The 13,178-nt window shown below is 40.7% G+C and overlaps 1 protein-coding gene and 1 pseudogene across 7 annotated transcripts in view; both read right to left on the bottom strand.

Annotated features, from left to right (window-relative positions):
• Nucleotides 1-13,178, bottom strand: part of HPCAL1 (hippocalcin like 1) — a 192,228-nt gene that overhangs the window by 130,589 nt on the left and 48,461 nt on the right. The gene's annotated exons all lie outside the window — the stretch shown is intronic.
• Nucleotides 5,849-6,559, bottom strand: LOC110212644 (ubiquitin-ribosomal protein eS31 fusion protein pseudogene; annotated as a pseudogene).

Here is a 13,178-nt window from a genome sequence, read left to right as displayed (position 1 = left end):
AGGCAAAAGACAATCTCTGCCTTCAAGGAGTTTATAATCTAATGGGGTAGACAACACAAAAAACAAATATATACAAATCAAGCCATGTACAGGATAAACAGAAAATAATCAACAGAGGGAAGGCACTGAAATTAAGAAGGGTTGGGTTGGGGAAAGCTTCCTGTAGAAGGTGGGATTTTAGTTGGGACACAAATGAAGCCAGGAAAGTCAGTAGTCAGAATGGAGAAGGGAGAGCATTCCAGGCATGGGGGAAAGTTAGATAATGTGCCTGGAACTGAGAGATGGAGTGTCTTGCTCATGAAATAGGCAGGAGGTCAATGTCACTGGATGGAAGAGAAGAGCACCTTTCAGGGGAAAGGTATAAGAAGACTGGAAAGGTAGGGGAGGGCTAGGTTATAAAGGGCTCTGAATACCAAACACAGAATTTTGGATTTGCTCTTGGAGGCAACAGGGAGCCGCTGGAGTTTGTCAGACCTGAACTTTTGGAAAATCATTTTAGCAGCTAAACGGAGGATAGATTAAAATGAGGAGACTTGAGGCAGGTAGATGCACCAGCAGCCTATTGCAATAATGAGTGGACTGCAGTAAAGAGGCAGCAATACTCCTGGGAATGTTCAAGGGATCTGGTTCACACTACTTTGCTCCCCAAAATTTAACAGGAGAGAGTCAGTGGACCTGGCTTCACATCCTACCTCTGACACTTGCTACCCACGTGACTACTTAGTTTCTCTGGAATTCAGTGTCCTCATCATAAAATGAATGGCTTGGAGGTCTGAGGTCCCTTCTAGGGCTAAACCTAGGATCCCAGCTAAGATCCCCTTAAGGAGATGCAAGCTTTGATTGGTGCATAGGAAGGGGAAAAGATAGAAAACAGATTGTAGTTAGAAAATACTTTAAAGAGCAAGGCAGAATTGGGTGGGGTGTAGCAGTAGGGGGTTTAGGAAACCATGAGCTAAGGGAAAGAGGCACTGGGAGGCTAGAGAGATCATACAGAGAGAGGTGTATGGTTGCCAGAGACAGACTTCCCTTATTTTATAATTGTACTTTAGAGGCTAGCCCTGCTCCTCCTAGAAAGGGGAAGGAAACTCTTCTTCCTCCTCCTACCTCCTGAAATGAGTGGCCACTTGTTTCCTGGACACGGAACACAGGTTAATTCGAGTGGTACTAAGTTCAACTATATTACCCATTTAAAAGGCTTTTGTGGGCTAGCCTGGGAAGGTCACTACCATTCACAACACTGTTTCTAGGAGACAAAGCATTTTCAGTTCTAACGGACATCTTATAGATATGCTTCCAGTCTGATTTTTTTGCAGGCTTCTCTGTAGAAAGACAATCTTTGGAGAGATTATTGGACCTAGAATCAGGAAGACTTGCATTCAGATCCCAACTACAGCATTTACTAGATGTGTCACCATGGTCAAATCACTTAACTTCTCAGAGCCTCAGTTTCCTCATCTGTAAAATGAGCTAGAGAAAGAAATGGCAAATCACTCCAGTATCTTTGTCAAGAAAACCCCAAATGGAGTCATGAAGAGTCAGACATGACTGAAACAAATGAACCCAATAACAACTCTTTGACTCTTCTCCCCCTCACTCCTCCTATACAAGTCTTGTCAATTCTAACTCTGTAATGCTACTTGCATCCAAGTCATAAGATCACAGGATTTCACCCATTAGAGCTGGAAGGGACCTTAGATGTCCTCTCATCTAACTGCCTACATACTTCTACACATTAGAAAAGTGAGGCCCAGAGAGATGAAGTTAATTGTTCCAGGTCAAATAGGTAGTAAGAGGCAAAGCCACTATTCAGACTGAGGTCTTCTGACTCCAAATCCAGCATTTTTTCCATTATGCCTCACTGATTCTTTCTTACTTATCAAACTCTCTCCTAGACTTCTATTTTTTTGGTGAGGCAACTGGGGTTAAGTGACTTGCCCAGGGTCACAAAGCTAGTAAGTATCAAGTGTCTGAGGCTGGATTTGAACTGAGGTCCTCTTGCCTCCAAGGCCGGAGCTCTATCTACTGCACCACCTAGCTGCCCCTCTCCTAGACTTTTACAATAGTCTTCTAACTGGAGTCCCTACTGAGAGTCTAGCCTTCACCTTGCATAATATTCCTAATATTTCTCTCACATCTCTGTCCTATTCCTATACCTTCAGTAATTCACCCAGCTTACTAAATACATACAATATAAAAAGGCAGAATGGATTATTATGGCCAAAAATATATATATTAACAAAATACTCTTTTACTGACCCCAAGCTTCCCATAAAAGCAAAAGCCTATCTTTTCAATATTGTACTAACATTTTACTGGTGTTGCTGTATAGCATCAGGCATGTAACACCATTGCCTCTAAAGAATCATAGATGAGAATCACACAGAAGGCAATGGAGAAGCAGATGGTAGATGTGAGCAGACTGCAACATCCAATCAATGAGGAATTCTGAAGAACAGGAGTAAGTTTAGGGTGTTATCAAGGAATTGTATTGCAAAAAGAAGATGAGCCCACCACATGGAAGACAGATGGAGAACCAAAATGCTCCTCTGGGACCTTTGTGATGTCAGGAGGAAATGGAGAAGGCCTTTAGCATATTGGGTGGATCCAATGAATTCTGGGGAGAACACAGATGAGCCTACAAGGATGGGCAGGCATGGATGGGCTGTGATCCGCCTCATTGGCAGAAACTCCCAAATCAATGAGATCATAGAGCCATTTAATTAGATGCAGAGGATGTTAGAACTGGAAGAAACCCTAGGAGATCGTCTAGGGAGGCAGCACGGGCAGAGCTATAACTAGCATTTTTTATGCCTATTACAAGCAGCCTGAAGTGTGCCCTCAAGTGCTGCTGGGGGACCATGGCAAGGTGCAGTGGGTGCAGGCTGTCTGTTAAGCTAGGGAAAAAAACTCCCTGGTATGGGTCTGAAAGGAGGAAGCAAACACCAAATGATGGCTTCCTAGATTAACTAATTATTCTTGCTAACTAGGTGCTAAACTCACTTGCTCCTAGAGTATTGAAGGACTACAAGTGTTGCTCATACCCTCTAAATTTTGGTAATTTGATGTAAAGCTCTGGTTGCTCAGCCATAGTTAATGCATGGTCTGGTGTAAAGCATGCTGGGAGCTGGTTCCAGAATGCCTGAGTTCCAGACTTGGTTCTGTTATCTTTGTGACTCAGGACAAATTCTTCCCCTTCTCTGAGTATCAACTTCTCCTATAAAAAGTGGTAACAATACTTTCCCTCTCTACTCACAAGGTAAAAATAGCTCTTACTAAAGTTTAAACGACCACAGAATTATACTTATCATCTAGTCCAATTCCGGAAAAGTGAAGTGACTTGTATGGAGACGTCGCATAGCAATCAGTGACAGAGCCAAGATTCCCAATTCCCAGCTCAGAACTCCTTCTACTACACCAAAGAGCACCCCAAGTTCAGCATTTATGGGATATCAACAACAGATTTGTCCAAAACAGTCAAGCTTAATGCCATCAGCTTCCCATATAAACAAGACAAAAGAATTATCACTCTATAAAATCCAGGGATGTGAATCCTTTCAGAGCGAAGGCTTTAAACATAATCATGTAGATGGAAAGAGAAAGAAAAAATTTACTTTCTCTGAAAGTGCCAACTTCTATAGTCCCCATTCATTCACTTCAAAAAACATTAAGCAATTACTGTACTGAGGGAGACAGAAAATTTAGATAAGATACAGTCACCAATGCTGTGATTATTTAAACAATTCAATTTAATCCCCTGTGATAGGCACTTCAGGGGTACAGAGATGGACAGGCCATGATCAGTCAGTCAATTAGCATTTATTAAACACCTACATGTACCAGACACTGTGATAGGAGCTGGGGATAGAAACAAAAGCAAAGATAGTCCCTGTCCTCACTGAGTTTCCAGTCTAATGGGGGAGGCAGCATGAAAAAGATTGTGTACAAGCAATATATATACAGAACTAATTGGAGATGATCAATAGAGGGGAGACACTACGCTACCATGAAGACCCATGCTGTCATGGAGTTGTATGATTTGAATAAATCCCTTCCCCTCCCTGGGCTGTTGCCTTTTTACAAAATTGGAGATTCACTTTATGGCTCCATGTGTGTCTTTCATTTCAAGGCTCAGACTATCATATTAGACTGAAAACACATGTGTGAGAGAAGAAAGCCTTCAAAATGGAAAGCAAGGACAGAATCACAATCACAGAATTTCAAATTTGGAAGGGACATCAGAATAAAGAACGTTAGAAAATCATAATAATGAAGTAATTTTCAAATTTTACAAAAAGGCATTAAGCTTTTGTAGAACACATGAAATGTGTTTTACTTAAAAATAAATCTCTTAGGCAATTCTCTGAATTTAAGGACTCCTTTCTATTTAATGTCTCCAGATTTGTTTACCCAGGCAGCATTTAACACCATTGTTACTCTTCAATCCAAGTCCTAGAGATGTGCCCCACATTATCAAAGGAGATACAGCTTGGTCAGAATTTCCATTTAATTCCAGATCCCTAGGGTGTAAAGTCCAGACTTTGCATAAATCTTACAGGACAGCCAATTTTTAAGGGGCATCTCTCTGGACTTGATTTAAATGGAATGAGCCATTTGATTTATTCTGTATTTATTATCTACATGGGGTGGTTTAAAGAATTTAGAGCACATGCTCAAAACAGTAAGGAACTGGATTTGAAGCCAGTGAAGTGAAGTACAAGGGCTGATTTATCCAGTTATGTCATGTTCTTAAACCATAGAGGGAAGTGAGATAAGAATTAGTCTTAAAGACCCTTTTTGTGAAGGAATTCTATAAACACCAAAGGGGTACAGCAGCTTTAGAGTCAGTTCAAATCATGCTTCTGGCTCTTACTACTTCTGTGATATTGGGCAAGTTACTTAACCTTACTAGGTCTCAATATTTCCTTTTCCAGAAAACAAGGGGCTTGGACTATATGGCCTGTTAGGTCCCTTCTAATGCTAGTTATGATTTTACCTCTTGGGAAGAGATTCTACAACCAGCTAGATAGTGCAGTGGGTAGAGCACCAGGTGTTGAGTCAGGAAGACTCATCTTCCTGAGTTCAAATCTGGCCTCAGACACTTACTAGTAGTATAACCCTGGGAAAGTCACTTCATCCAGTATGCCTCAGTTCTTCATCTATAAAACTGAGGATAATATCCTCCCTCATGGGGTTATTGTGAGGAAAGTACTTGGAAAATCTTAAATACTGATCAGAGATGCAAGCTACTATTATTACATCCAATCTTATCCCCATATTAGACTGTAAACTCCACAAGGACAACAGCATCTGAATTTTATCCCAGGTCAGTACTCTATAAGTATCATGAATGAATGTAACTGAATGGGACCTTCTGTGAGATTTCTTCACCATCACTCCATCCCAAATGCAAAGTACAAGCACCAGGAGTTAGAAAGAAATTCAGGGGAAGGAATCATGTAGTTTAATCTCAGGGCAAAACAACGTCTACTGCAGAAGACAGCATCTTTGCAGCTTATAGGAGTTTTAGAAAAATTTAACTGTCTGCTGTTATCACATGAGTTGCAAGACTAGGGAAAAGAGAAAATCAAACTTAAAAGCAAATAAACAATTTTAAAATGGCCTATTCTCAGTTCTTGAGAATAAGGGGATTTATGAAATTACATGAACGTTGTTCCAAAAATAGCAAATCCTAGTTTCCCTCCCTGGAACAGGAGGGGGCAATGATACTTTAATGCGGATTAACCCAATATAGCACCCTCTTGGTCAATCTGAGGAGGATAATGCTTTGTAATCCTCCCAGTGCTACTGCTGGACAAGCACTTGGTCCCGTATAAGATCAATGGAGGCCAGAGATGGATGAATTCCATCTGTACCCAAGTCTTCATGAAGCCATTAAGACGACATGCAACAAATAGGAAAAAAAAAATGCACACCAAAGTCAGCTCCAAGGAAAGGGAACTGGGAGGTGGTGATGGTAGTGGTGGTGGTGGTGGTGAGAATTGAGATGGGAACATTTCTTTCTTTTTATTTCTTTTTTTTTAGTTGATTATTTTTTATTAACACATACACATTTACTTGTCCTCTGGCTTGTTAAAGCAGTAGGTTAGACAACACTTGCCACAATAACGTCCGTCAAAATGGCTAGCCATGAAGACCCCAGCACCACATTCATCAGAAGGGCACTCTCGTCGAAGGCAGCTAATCTTGCCATTCTCATCAACCGTATAGTACTTCAGAACTGCAAGCTTCACCTTCTTTGTCTTATGCTTGTTCTTTTTGGGAGTGGTGTAAGACTTCTTCTTTCTCTTCTTGGCACCACCACAAAGCCTCAGAACAAGATGAAGGGTAGACTCCTTCTGAATGTTGTAGTCAGACAAAGTTTGACCACCTTCCAGTTGCTTGCCCACAAAAATCAATCTTTGTTGATCAGGGGGAATACCTTCCTTATCTTGTATCTTGGCCTTGACATTTTCAATAGTATCAGATGGTTTGACCTCAAGGGTGATGGTCTTCCCCATCAAAGTCTTCACGAAAATCTGCATCATGGCATTGGGTCCACTGGTTGATAGTGGATCCAAAAGAGCAGGAACATTTCTTTCTTTGTTCAAAAACGTATGTTGAGGCCATCAGCTTTGATAACATTCATTTCTGAATAAATAGTCACAGGAGCCTTGGGAGGGGGAGCACTTTCCAGACCACCCACACTGCTTCCAGCCCAGCCCTCAAAGTCATTATGCAGAAAGTAATTCCTGTGGAGAAGTTGCAAGACATCCTTACCTACTACCACCTAACTGCCACAGGAAGAGCAGGCAAGCCAGCCTGCCTGAAGCACCCTGAGGGAGAGACAGAAAGCAGCACATGCCAAGCAAGTTAAATGATGCCCCAGCCCACCTTGATTCCTACCTCCCCCCAAATCCTGAAGGAGACAGCCCAGGATCTTAAGCCCGAGAGCTTTGGGAATGACAATGCTTCTGGCCCAGCGTCCCCCACCACCATCCTGGGAAGCACCACCTATGGAGATGTAGCCTGGCACCTGCTCCAACAGCCACAGTTACTGAAGACCCAGAAAAGAAAGTTCTTGTCATCAAAGGCTTTTGGCATTGTTAAATGGCTCAACATCAGACACTGATGTCATTTTATCAGTGGAAATGACATTAAAGAAGAGGTGGGCAGCTAGGTGGCGAAGTGGATAGAGCACAGGCCCTGGAGTCAGGAGGACCTGAGTTCAAAACCGGTCTCAGATCAGACCTCAGACACATAACACTTACTAGCTGTGTGACCCTGGGCAAGTCATTTAACCCCAGTTGCCTCACACACACACACACAAAGAAGAGGCATTACCATTTACTTTGCCACTGTAACCCACGGGTCATGATATTTTTTCCATCTGATTCACAGTTGAAACCTTCTACGTGCATTGCCTCCCCCATTAGAACAACATGGACTGCTTGAGATCAGAACATGTCTTATTTCTATTTTTATCCCCAGGACTTAGCTCGGTGCTTTGCACATAATAAGTGCTTAATAAATGCTTTATTCATTTATTCATTCACTCAATATACTCCTTTCCCCCTTACCAAATAACTGGAGTTTGGAGGTAGCACATTTCTAGATGTTGGGAGCAGCATAAACAAAAAAAGAAGGGGGAAAAGACACAGATTTGCACAAAGTAAGGAGCAGTCCTGTTTGACTAAACCAAGCACCCTTAAATTTGTGTCATGGACACCTTTAGTCTAATGAAGCCTATGGACTCCTATTCTGAATGATGTTTCTAAATGCGTAAAATAACATCTATAGGACTACCAAGGAAAAGTTATATTGAGATAAAGTTACCAAAATAATTAAAAAAAAAAACTTCATGGACTCCAGGCTAAGGACTCCTAGGCTAGAGTTGAGAATATAGTAGGGGATCACTATGGAATAAGGCTACAAATTTAGTGGTGCGAGCCATCAAGGGCCTTGAATGTCAGGCTGAGCAGCCAAGCTCTAGTTAGTTGCCAACACTGAGAACAAGTATTATGTTTGTTTATTTGGTTGGTTGGTTGTTTTTTTGTTTTGTTTTGTTTTTTTCTTTTTTTGCTAGGCAATGGGGTTAAGTGACTTGCCCAGGGTCACACAGCTAGTAAGTGTTATATGTCTGAGGCCGGATTTGAACTCAGGTCCTCCTGAATCCAGGGCCAGTGCTCTATCCACTGTGCCACCTAGCTGCCCTGAGAACAAGTATTCTGAAGGTGAAATAAGGGCAAATAAGGGCATTCGACTAGATGGCATTTGAGGTTTCTTTCAGCTCTATGACACAGTTCAACTCTCTCATTCGATAAATAAGGAAACTGAAGCTCAAAGAGAAAGAAGAAATTTGTCTACAGTCACACTGGTAGTCAATAACAAAACTGGGATCTGAACCCAATTTTCAGACTCTGAATTTGGTGCACTAGGAAGCAGGAGGAAAAAGTGAACTAAAGTAGCAAGTATTTATTGAATGCCTATTATGTACCTTGACACTCTAACTTTACATCCACTGTCATTCTATTACTTCTTTTGCACTTGGTCCGTCACCTGAACTCACTGGGTTCTTTCTAGACACTTGTCCAAATTGTTACACCATCCATGGATTGGAAAAGATAACAATATCTAAAACTACAGACTGCAATGCCCAATCCTTGCCTGGCAAGTGAGGCCCGCCACTGTGTCTGCTGGGAGTTTTGCCGGGAATCGTCTGGCTACAGGGTATCTGATGTCACCAAATCAAGATGCATCTGATCATGCTGCTCCCAGACTAATGAATTGTTTACTTAGCTGATAGGTTATTATGTTCATTAGGGGATGTTAGCATATCAAAATGGTGATTGCCCACCTGACAAAGCATTGATCTCTGTCAAGTATAAGCTGTCCAGGTAGTAACACAGAGACAAAGGAGAATAAAGATATAAGATGATGACAACACAGAAGTCCACACAAATTCAGAAGGTGCAAGAACGAGAAGGAATGCTACTCTTTACTGAAAACTGGTAACCACTCAATATTTCCCTAGATGAAGAAGACTATTATGAGAATTTTTATTAAGCAAATAATAATTAATAAAATTTATATTTGAGTGAGAGCTTTAAGGTTTACCAAGCACTTTCCTTACAAAAATTCTGTGGGTCAGATAACAAGGATTATTTTCCCCACTTTACAGAAGAGGAAGCTGAGGCCAAGGAAGGTTAGGGACTTTCTAAATGAAGATAACATCACTAGGAAGTATCAGAGACAGGATTTAAAAATAGGTCTTCTAATTTCAAGTCCAGAGCTCTTTAAATATTTTGTCTTCCCATTTATTAATTGAAGGACCACCCCACTAGTCAAGGTTATAAATCAAAGGCATCAGAAGATGTTTAAGCCTCATCTGGAACATGGCATCCCCGGAGCACTTAGGAAGCAAAAAGGGCTTCAGAGGCTGGCTAGCCAGGGATAACTGCTGCCTCCCTGCCTTGCCTGGACTCATCACCCCTCCCTCTCCCCAGTATAACCCTCCACCCCCAGGGCAGCCGAGGAACACCTGCCCTGTTCCAGCCTCTGCCCACTTCCTTTCCTGGGGTGGGCCACTCCCTAGGACTCAACCCAGGCTTATCTCCTTAGCAGATGCTAAGGTCCTTGCCATTTTTCCTCCCTATCACATGCCTCTCATACTGAGCTTGGAGTCCACTGAAATAGCCATCAAATAAACTTGCCAGCCATGCCTCTCCTTAAAAGAAAACAAAAAACAAAAAGAAAAAAACCCAAAACAACCAGAGTTGGCTTCATGTGGACCATGAACTAAATGATCATGCCCATTGCTGGTAGGAAAACCCTATAGGTCCTTACAGATTAGAAGCAGCAAATGACAAAGTGGAAGCAGCTGTTACAAGTTGGGACATTGGCAGCTATGAAAAGGAACAACTGGTCAAAAAGGGAGGAATAAGAAATATAAAGTGGCCCCAAAGTACAAAGTCTAGCAGTTCAGAAAAATTGAGTGAAAGAACAAACAGCCTTGACACATCTCAGTGTCCCCTAAGGGCATCCCTCTGTAACAGGACATAGCACAATAATGAATATTTTAAAAGGTACCCTGAGATGTATTAAAAAATAGTTAATTATTTTCAATAGACTCTCAGGGCAAGGAAGTATTTCATACATACACACACATACGTGTGTACATATATATATATATATATATATATATATATATATATACACATACATATTTACACAAAATAATTTTTAAATTATTAAAGTTTTAAACTGCACTAAGACTTTTGTAACACCCTCTATACATATATACACACATACACATATGACATATTTTTTAACCATTTTGGATGGAAATAAGTTTTTTTTAAAAAACTCTGGATTTTAACTCAATGTAGAAGAATGGTACTTAGCTGTTTTCAAGGCTTTTTCATACTTATTATCTCACTTGCTTGTGAGATAAATAGTGATTACTATTTATTGCAGTCCACTAAATATATTAATCCCCATTTTCTAGATGAAAAGCCTGAGGTTCAGATGGACAGGATGATAAAGTGGAAAGAGCAGTGAACTTGGAGACAAGAGAAACCTGGAATCAAATCCTAGGCCTGATAACTTCTTAGGCTGGTGCACGCATTAGAAAGCAAGTGTCTTGCAAGAAGGGATTGTTTCATTCATCGCATTTATATCCAGAGGGCTCAGCACAGTGCCTGGCATATAGTAGGCATTTGATAGCTTACAAGTTAGGTTCAATGAGTCTCAATTTCCCTATCTGTATAATAGGGATAATACTGGCACTGCCTATCCTTTACAATGTTGTTATGATGCCACAATCAGGTCCTGTCCTGTCTTCCCACCCATATTTCACATCACTATACTTCATGCATGCTAGATTCTGGCCAACGAGATCACTAGGTAATCCCTAAGTTAGATTCTCCATCTTGTCTATCTTTTGTTTTTGCATAAATTACTTTCCATGCCTGGAACACACTGCGGCTCTTCATCACCTCCTCTCAGAATACTTGTCTTCCTTCAAGATTTGACCTGCCTGGAACTGCTCCAGGTAGGCCAAGAAGGATCACAGATTTAGAACTGGAAGAGACTCTTCAAGGTCATCAAATTCACCCTGTTCATTAGGAAGGAAGGAAGGAAGGAAGGAAGGAAGGAAGGAAGGAAGGAAGGAAGGAAGGAAGGAAGGAAGGAAGGAAGGAAGGAAGGAAGGAAGGAGGAAGAAGAAAGGAAGGAAAAAATGAAAGAAGAAAACAAATACTTTACAGATATCTCATTTGATCCTTACAACAAGCCTGGGAGATAGTTGCTATTATTATCCCTATTTTACAGTTGAGGAAACCAAGGTGGAAAGAGGTTAAGTGTTTCGCTCAAAGTTGCCCAACTAGTAAGTACCTGAGGCCAGATCTGATCTCAGGTCTTTCTGACTCCAGGACCACTACTCTCACCACATAGCTGTCACAGATGAGAAAACTATCACACAGATAGTAAGTGGCAAAGCCGAGGTCTGAACTCTACGCCTCTGACTTCAGATCGAGATCTCTTTCCATTGATCTCCCCAGCTGCTAGTGCCATTGTCTTCCTCACTTCTCCTTTGACTATACTCTCATCTGTGTACAAGCTTTTCCCCCCCGGTACAAGGCAAGTTCTACAAGAAGGATGACCTTATTTTTTTTGCCTCTGTATACCTAGCACAGTGTCTGGCACACATACCAAACATCTGTTTGAAATTGAATTGCTGAATCACAAATATATGGCCATCAATCAGCAAATGACTAAACAAATGGCAATACATGAATGTAAGGCAATATTATGGTGCTATGAAAAAAAATGAATATTACCAATACAGAGGAGCACAGAAAGGAACTGATGCAAAAGTTAAGTAAGCACAAGCAAGGAAACAATATGCACAATGAGTACAACAATACACAAAGCAATCAAAAATTACAAAAAAGAAAGAAAGAAAGAAAGAAAGAAAGAAAGAAAGAAAGAAAGAAAGAAAGAAAGAAAGAAAGAAAAGCTTGTCGCCAAAGGAGACATATGAGAAGGTACCCCCCACCATTTCTTTGCAGAGGTGGGGGTCCACAGAATTGGAACATTTTATATACTATCAGATTTTTTTTTTGATGTGGTGACTGGTTCTGCTGAATTTTTTCTCTTACTCTTTTTTAAAAAAATTCTTTATTATATGCCTGGAATGAGAGGAGAGGGATAAAAGGGAAATCCAAGCAATTCAAAACCAAAATGCATCAATATATTTTTAAAAAATAAAATAAAAATGAATTGCTAAATTTCTTTTCCAGTCCTCCAATAGAAATATCTAAGTTTGAGCTTTAAAAAATTTTCAAATGGACAGATTTAAATAATGTGAAGTGTTTTGAGCATTGCAAGACCAATTGTGTGGGTGTGACAGGTGCATTAATTCCTTTTCACAAAGCATGAATATTCCTAGAGCCAGCCTCTCAGTATCTTCTCCTCTATGATGTTGCAATAGGAATGTTCACCCAATTAGCACAACTAGATTGTACCCTTGGCATTGTCACTTATTCTGAAAACAGTTCTCTCAAAATTGGCAAATTTAGAGCAGAGTAGATATAATCAGCTCCTTTTCTGAATAGGTTTTATTAGAAAAATCATTAACGTGAGTCACGTTGGCCAGGTACCGTAACACCTGCAACCGGAGAAGCAAACTGGAGAAGTTGAAAGAAAAAAAAAGAGAATTCATATGGAGGTCCCATAATCACCAAGTCACCACCATTTGGGCATTGTTACTATTCTAGAAGAGTCAAAGCATTCTGTGCTGGGCTGTCAGAGAGATTGGAAGTTAGGAGTGTAAGTGGAGAGAAGAATGATGGAGATAGGAAGAGAGTTAATGCCTGTGAGAAAATGCTTGAGTTGGAGTTGAGAGGCCTGGACTTAAACACTTACGCCAGCACTCCTTAGCTGAGTGACCATGGCCAGACAACTCTGATAATTACTGTGGGCAATAATACCTGCACTGCCTACGTTGAAGGGCAATGTTATGAGAAAACCTTGAAGGATAATGTTGTGAGGAAATTATTTTATAAATCTTAAAAGCCCTATAAAACTAATTCTGGGATCAATTCTGCCCTGGTGGCCACGAATGATAAAAGAAAAAAATAAAATAAGAAGGCCTCTATTTATGGAACAATTTGGACAAG

Source organism: Phascolarctos cinereus, unplaced genomic scaffold, assembly GCF_003287225.1.
Source record: "Phascolarctos cinereus isolate Bilbo 61053 unplaced genomic scaffold, phaCin_HiC Scaffold_2;HRSCAF=192, whole genome shotgun sequence".
Lineage (NCBI taxonomy): Eukaryota > Metazoa > Chordata > Mammalia > Diprotodontia > Phascolarctidae > Phascolarctos > Phascolarctos cinereus.
This window is presented reverse-complemented; position numbering and strand designations above follow the sequence as displayed.